The sequence below is a fragment of the Sapajus apella genome, unplaced genomic scaffold (assembly GCF_009761245.1).
Source record: "Sapajus apella isolate SASKATOON/1434 unplaced genomic scaffold, GSC_monkey_1.0 scaffold64, whole genome shotgun sequence".
In the NCBI taxonomy this organism is placed as follows: domain Eukaryota; kingdom Metazoa; phylum Chordata; class Mammalia; order Primates; family Cebidae; genus Sapajus; species Sapajus apella.
The window spans coordinates 2485426-2492545 of NW_022437004.1; positions in this window are offsets into that span (position 1 = coordinate 2485426).

A 7120-nucleotide genomic window follows, 5' to 3' on the forward strand; every position below is an offset into this window, starting at 1 on the left:
TATCCTCTTTGGCACCATGCTCTGTTCTCTGGGCCCACTGGGGTGGTGGACTTATCCTACAGGCCCACCAAGGCAGCAGCCCCACCTCCTCAGGCCAGGCCTGGGTGGTACCTCCACTTTCTGGAGCCAAGGAGAAGAGAAGATAGCTCTACCCCCTGGGCCTGTGTTCTTCGGGCCCATGTTGGCAGCAGCTGCCTAACTGGCCTCTACATTCATGGCTCTGCAAAGTTATTCTTCCTTCATTTCATCCTCTCTCTGTCTCTTTTTCTCAACTAGCCTAAAGACTAGCAGTGTTTCTACTTGGATAAAATTCTCAAAAATCTTGTTGACCTCCAGTGCAATTTACAGGGGTTCACACTGTCCGAGAAAGTCTTCTATGGATTATTTCTGAATAATTACATCTCTATTCCTAACTTCTACTGAGAATGGTTGATTGGATTCATGAGTCACATGCCTAATATCTTTAGCAAATGATTGTCCAGCCACCCCCTCTTCACTGTATCTACAGCATGCTACCTGGATAGGATGGGAACCATCTAAATAATTAAGTGCTACTTTTTAAAAATTGGCTTAGTTGTTTCTTCTTCCATTTATCTGTCTCCTTTCATTTTACCACAACAGCAAGGAGAAACTGGCTTTACCTTCAAACGTTGCTTAGAAATTCCCTCAGCTAAATATCCAAGTTCATCATAAGTTCTAATTTCCACAAAACACTAGAACACAATTTGGCCAAGTTCTCTACCACTTTTGTTGATTTATTTTTAAGTTTTTATTTTTATCTGAAATGGGGGGACTATGTTGCCCAGGCTGGTTTCAAACTCCTGACATCAAGCTATCCTCCCTCCTCAGCCTCCCAAAGTGCTGGGATTACAGGCATAAACCCCATGCCCAACCTCTATCACTTTATAATAAGAATTGCCTTCCTTCAAGTTTCCGGATTACAGATGTCCAACTAATTCCTGGAGATATTTCAGGTTTATCTTTTATTTTCATCAGCATAGAGAATGCTCAAAATCCTTGCCTTTTCCATGACGCAGTTGCCCAAATTCTTTGATAATTACGGCATATTTATTAGTCAGTGTTCTCCAGAGGCATATGTGTGTATGCAGGCATGTGTGTATGTGTGTGTGTAAGAGTGTGTGTGAGTGAGGAGGTACAGAGAGAAAAAAAAGAGAAAAAGACAGAGACAGAGTTTTGTTTTAAGGAATTGGATCAGCTGTGGGGCTGGCAAGTCTGACATCCAGAGGGCAGGCCTGCAGGCTGGACATTCAGGTAAGAGTTGATGTTGCAGGTTTCAGTTCAAAATTCAAAAAACAGTGGGCTAGAAACTCAGGCAGGATTTTTATGTTGCAGTCTTGAAAAGAACACCTTTTCCTTTAGAAAACTTTTGTCTTTTTGAAGATCATTAACTGATGAATTGAGTCCCACTCACATTATCGAGGGTAACTTGCCTTACTCAATGTCTGCTTTGAGTTTAAATATTAATTACATCTGAAAACTACTTATATAGTGAAATCTAGATGGTGTTTTACCAAATAAATAGGCACATTAGGCTAGCCAAGTTGGCACATAAAATTAATGTCAAGAAAGTGACACCAGTTACCACCTCCAGGGGAGGAGTCCCACTAAGTGAAAGATAGAAAAGAGCATAACAGTGCCCACCACCAGGAGCAGCAGTCCCCAGATATCTACCCACTGCATGGTTTGCCAAGGGACACACGACTCACACAGGTATTAGATGGAAAAACTCTTTACTCACATAGAAATAGAGCAAGATCAGTTTTAATAGTGCCTATGGGCAGTGGGTTTGTTCCACAGCCAATACAGGGAGATGGGGTGTGCACACAGTCCTCTTGTGCTACAGGTAAAGCACCCCATTCTGTCCCTATTGGGAATAGATGTAGCAGTGAGAGTGGCCAGGTGTTATATGGCATGTACACTTTAAGTAGAACAAAGGAGTATCCATCAAGACCAGAATATAGAGAGACACCCCCAAACATGGTAAAATGCCCATCAAAAGACCATTAGGGTTCCTTACCACTCTATAAGGAAGTTTCCCAGACCCAAAGCCACTCTTATGTGGTCATGCAGGGGTTGAAAGACTGTGCACATAAGACCACCTTTCTCAATAGTCCACCCCTCGCCTGACCTCTGCTGGGAGACTGAAATGACAGATAAATCCTATAAGTCTTTGCTGTCATAAACAGCACCACAATGAACATACATGTACATGTGTCTTTATAATAGAATGATTTATAATTCTTTGGGTATATACCCAGTAACAGGATTACAGGGACAAATGGTATTTCTATTTCTGGATCCTTGAGGAATTGCCACACTGTCTTCCACAATGGTTGAACTAATTTACACTCCCACCAACAGTGTAAAAGTGCTCTTATTTCTCCACATCCTCTCCAGCATCTGTTGTCTCCAGATTTTTTTAATGGTCACCATTTTAACTGGTGTCAGATGGTATCTCAATGTAGTTTTTATTTGCATTTCTCTAATGACCAGTGATGAGCTTTTTTTCATATATTTGTTGGCTGCATAAATGTCTTCTTTTGAAAAGTGTCTATTCATATCCCTCAGCCACTTTTAGATGGGATTGTTTGTTTTTTTCTTGTAAATTTGTTTAAGTTCTTTGTAGATTCTGGATATTAGCCCTTTGTCAGATGGGTAGATTGCAAAAGTTTTTTTCCCATTCTGTTGGTTGGTGGTGCGCTCTAACGATAGTTTCTTTTGCTATGCAGAAGCTTTTAAGTTCAACTAGATCCTGTCTATTTTGGTTTTTGCTGCCATTGTTTTTGCTTGGAACCAACCCAAATGCCCATCAATGATGGAATGGATAAAGAAAATGTGGCACATATACACCATGGAATACTATGCGGCCATAAAAAGGATGAATTCATGTCCTTTCTGGGGACTTGGATTAATCTGGAAACCATCATTCTCAGCAAACTGACACAAGAACAGAAAATCAAACACCGCATGTTCTCACTCATAGGTGGGTGTTGAACAATGAGAACACGTGGACAAAGGGAGTGGAGCATCACACATTGTGGTCAGTTGGTGGGGGCTAGGGGAGGAACAGTGACGGGTGGGGAGGGTGAAGAGGGATAATGTGGGGAGAATTGCCAAATATAGATGATGGGGAATGGAGGCAGCAAACCACCTTGCCATGTATGTACCTATGCAATAACCCTGCATAATATGCACATGTATCACAGAACATAAAGTAAAATAAAAAAAAAAGAAGGAAACATAAAATAAAATGTCTAAATTTAGCTGGAAAAAAAAGAATGTACAGAAATAAAAGTAATGGTATCTGTTTTATATGGTGTGGCTGTGTCCCCACCCAAATCTTATCTTGAATTGTAGTTTCTATAATCCTCATGTGTCATAGGAAAGACCTGGCGGGAGGTAATTGATTCATGGGGGTGGTTACTCCTATGCTGCTGTTCTTATGCTAGTGAGTTTTCATGAGATTTTATGGTTTTATAAGGGGCTTTTCCCCCTTTGCTTGGTACTTTTCTCTCCTGCTGTCATGTGAGGAAGGATGTGTTGTTTCCCCTTCTGCCATGATTGTGAGTTTCCTGAGGCCTCTCCAGCCATGTGGAACTATGAGTCAATTAAATCTCTTTTCTTTATAAATTACCCAGTCATGGGCAGTTCTTTATAGCAGTGTGAGAATGGACTACTAAAGTAAACTGGTACTGCAGAGAGTGGAGTGTTGCTGTAAAGATGCCTGAAAATATGGAAGTGACATTGTAACTGGGTAACAGGCAGAGATTGAAAGAGTTTGGAGGGCTCAGAAGAAGACAGGAAGATGTGGGGAAGGTTGTAACTTTCCATAGACTTGCAGGACTCAGAAGACAAGAAGATAAGGGAAAGGTTGGAACTTTCTAGAGATTCACTGAGTGGCTTTGACCAAAATGTTGATAGTGATATCAGTAATGAAGTCCAGGATGGGTGGTCTCAGAGGGTGATATGGGTTGGCTCTGTCCCCACCCAAATCTTATCTTGAATTGTGGCTCCCATAATTCCTATGTGTTGTTGGAGGGACCCAGTCAAAGATAATTGAATCATGGGGCTGGTTTCCCCCATACTGTTCTCATAATAGTCAATCAGTCTCATGAGATCTGATGGTTTTATAAGGACAAGCTCCTTTCACTTGGCTCTCACTTCTGTCTTGTCTGCCACCATGTAAGATATGCCTTTTGCCTTCCACCATGATTGTGAGTCCTCCCCAGCCACATGGATCTGTGAATTCATTAAACTTCTTTTTATTTATAAATTACCCAGTCTCAGGTATATATTTATCAGCAGCATGAAAATGGACTAATATAGATAGAGACGAGAAACTTGGGAACTGGAATAATGGTGATTTTTGCTATGGTTTAGCAAAGAGACTGATGACATTTTGCCTCTGCCCTAGAAATTTGTGGAACTTTGAACTTGAGAGACATAGTTTAAGATATCTGGTGGAAGAAATTTCTAAGTGGTAAAACATTCAAGAGGAATCAGAGCATAAAAGTTTAGAAAGTTTGCAGCCTGGTGATGTGATAGAAAAGAAAAACCTATTTTCTGGGGAGAAATTCAAGCTGGCTATAGAAATATGTATAAGTAATGAGAAACCAAATGTTAATCACCAAGACAATGGGGAAAATGTCTTCAGGGCATGTCAGAGACCTTCACAGCAGCCCTCTCATCACAGGTCCAGAGGCCTAGGAGGGAAATATGGTTTCATGTGCTGGGCCCAGGGCCCCCCTGCTCTGTGCAACCTTGGGACATGGTGCCCTGAGTCTCAGCTGCTTCAGCTTCAGCCATAGTTAAAAGGGGCCAAGGTACAGCTCAGGCTATTATTTCACAAGGTACAAACCCCAAGCCTTGGTGGGGCTTACATGAAGTGTTGAGCCTGGGGGTGCAAAAAAGTCAAGAATTGAAGTTTGGGAACCTCTGCCTAGATTTCAAAGAATATATGGAAACAGCTGGATGTCCAGGCAGAAGTTTGCTGCAGGTGTTGAGTCCTCATAAAGAACCTCTGCTAGGGCAGTGAGGGAGGGATATACAGGATTGGAGTCCCCACACAGAGTCCCTGCTGGGGCACTACCTAGTGGAGCTGTGAAAGGATGGCCACTGACCTTCAGACCCCAGAATGTAGATCTACCAACAGCTTGCACCATGCACTTGGAAAGGCTGCAGACACTCAATGCCAGGTTGTAAAAGCAGCCAGGAGGGTGGTTGCACCCTGCAAAGCCACAAAGGCAGAGCTGCCACAGGCTGTAGGTGCCCACCTCTTGCATCAGCATGACCTGAATGTAACACATGGTGTCAAAGGACATCATTTTGAAACTTTAAGGTTTGGCAACTGCCCTGTTGGATTTCAGACTTGTGTACATCCTATAGCCCTCCATTTTGGCCAATTTCTCCCTTTTGGAATGGATGTATTTTCCCAATGCTTGTATCCCCATTGTATCTGAGAAGTAACTAACTTGCTTTTGATTTTGTAGGTTCATAGATGGAAAGGACTTACATTGTCTCAGATGATACCTTAGACTTGGACTTTTGGGTTAATGCTGGAATGAGTTAAGACTTTGGAGGACTGTTAGGCATGACTGTGTTCTGAAATGTGAGAACATTATATTTTGGAGGAATCGGGTGGAATGACATATTTTGTCTGTGTCCCCACCCAAATCTCACCTTGACTTGTAGTTACTATTATCTCCATGTGTCATGGGAGGGACCCAGTAGGAGGCAATTGAATCATGGGGGCAGTTACTCCTATGATGCTGTTCTTGTGGTAGTGACTTCTCATAAGATCTGATGGTTTTATAAGGGACTTTTCCCCCTTTGCTCGGCACTTCTCTCTCCTGCTGCCTTGTGAGGAAGAACATGCTTGCTTCCCCTTCTGCCATGATTGTAAGTTTCTGGATGCTTCCCAAGTCACACAGAACTGTGAGTCAATTAAATCTCTTTCCTACATAAATAACCCAGTCCCTTACAGTTCTTTATAGCAGCATGAGAACAGACTAATACACTGTTTGTAAATCAACTTTATTCTTTAAAACAAATACAATATTCCAGTAGGTTGCACCTGGGCCACAACTGTATTTATTGCTTGTATGCCCTTTCTTTCTATTTTAACATGTACTTTATGATGACCTTCAGTACCATGAGTAATTTGGATTCCAAGAGTCCTTAAACATTTTAGGCATTCTTATTTCCCTAGTACACAGGTAGCTAAAAAATGGCCACAGGGATTTCCTAGGAGTAGAACTGGGGAAAAATTACCATTTATTCATATCCTGGAATTGCAGTATTCTTTTCCTGTGGTCCTGCCCTCCACTGCAGCTGATAAGTTCAGGGTCTGAAATTAGCTCAGATCAAGGCTATGGATGTGATTTGTTATGAGGGCTACCTCTTAACCTCTTGTTAAACAGCACTGATTTCACTTCTTTTCTCTCAATTTCATTTGACCCTATGGATGCCCCATCCTACTGACCATCTTCAGAATTCTCCCTGGTCAGGCCTAGCGGTCTGCCACTGTTTACTATAACTGAATCTACTTAGATTCTAATGATTAAGGGCCAACATCAGGCCTCTATGTGTCTGGGTCTATCATCCCCTATCAGAGTGTTGAGTTCTGGAAAGGCACATTGTCCTTTTTATCTGAGTCTACCACAAAGATACCACCATTGAATGTACAAGGATGGCACAATCCCTCTCACCAGTGCTTAATCTTAATGTTTGGTAATTTGTGCTTCTAACACCTTATAACTTTAATTCAGAGATAGGCAGTAGAAGCTACTCTTGTTGAGAGTTTAAAGATCACAGAAAAGTGCATGCATTTGTCTCAAAACAAATTTAAGGGATTGAAAAATAAGACCAAAATGAAAGAAAGCATAGGATGTAAATTTTATGCACTCTAGTACTCAGATCTGAGACTCCTCATTGAGCTGGATGATGTAATTCCTAGAATCAATGAGCAATTTCATTATCTGACAGCCAAATTCATATTCCTTTAATTATTATCACTATTAATATTCTACCTTACATTTTCTTTTTCATTTCTTAACAGATAAAATAAGCTTTCTTCACTTAGAATAATAGTCTCTAATCT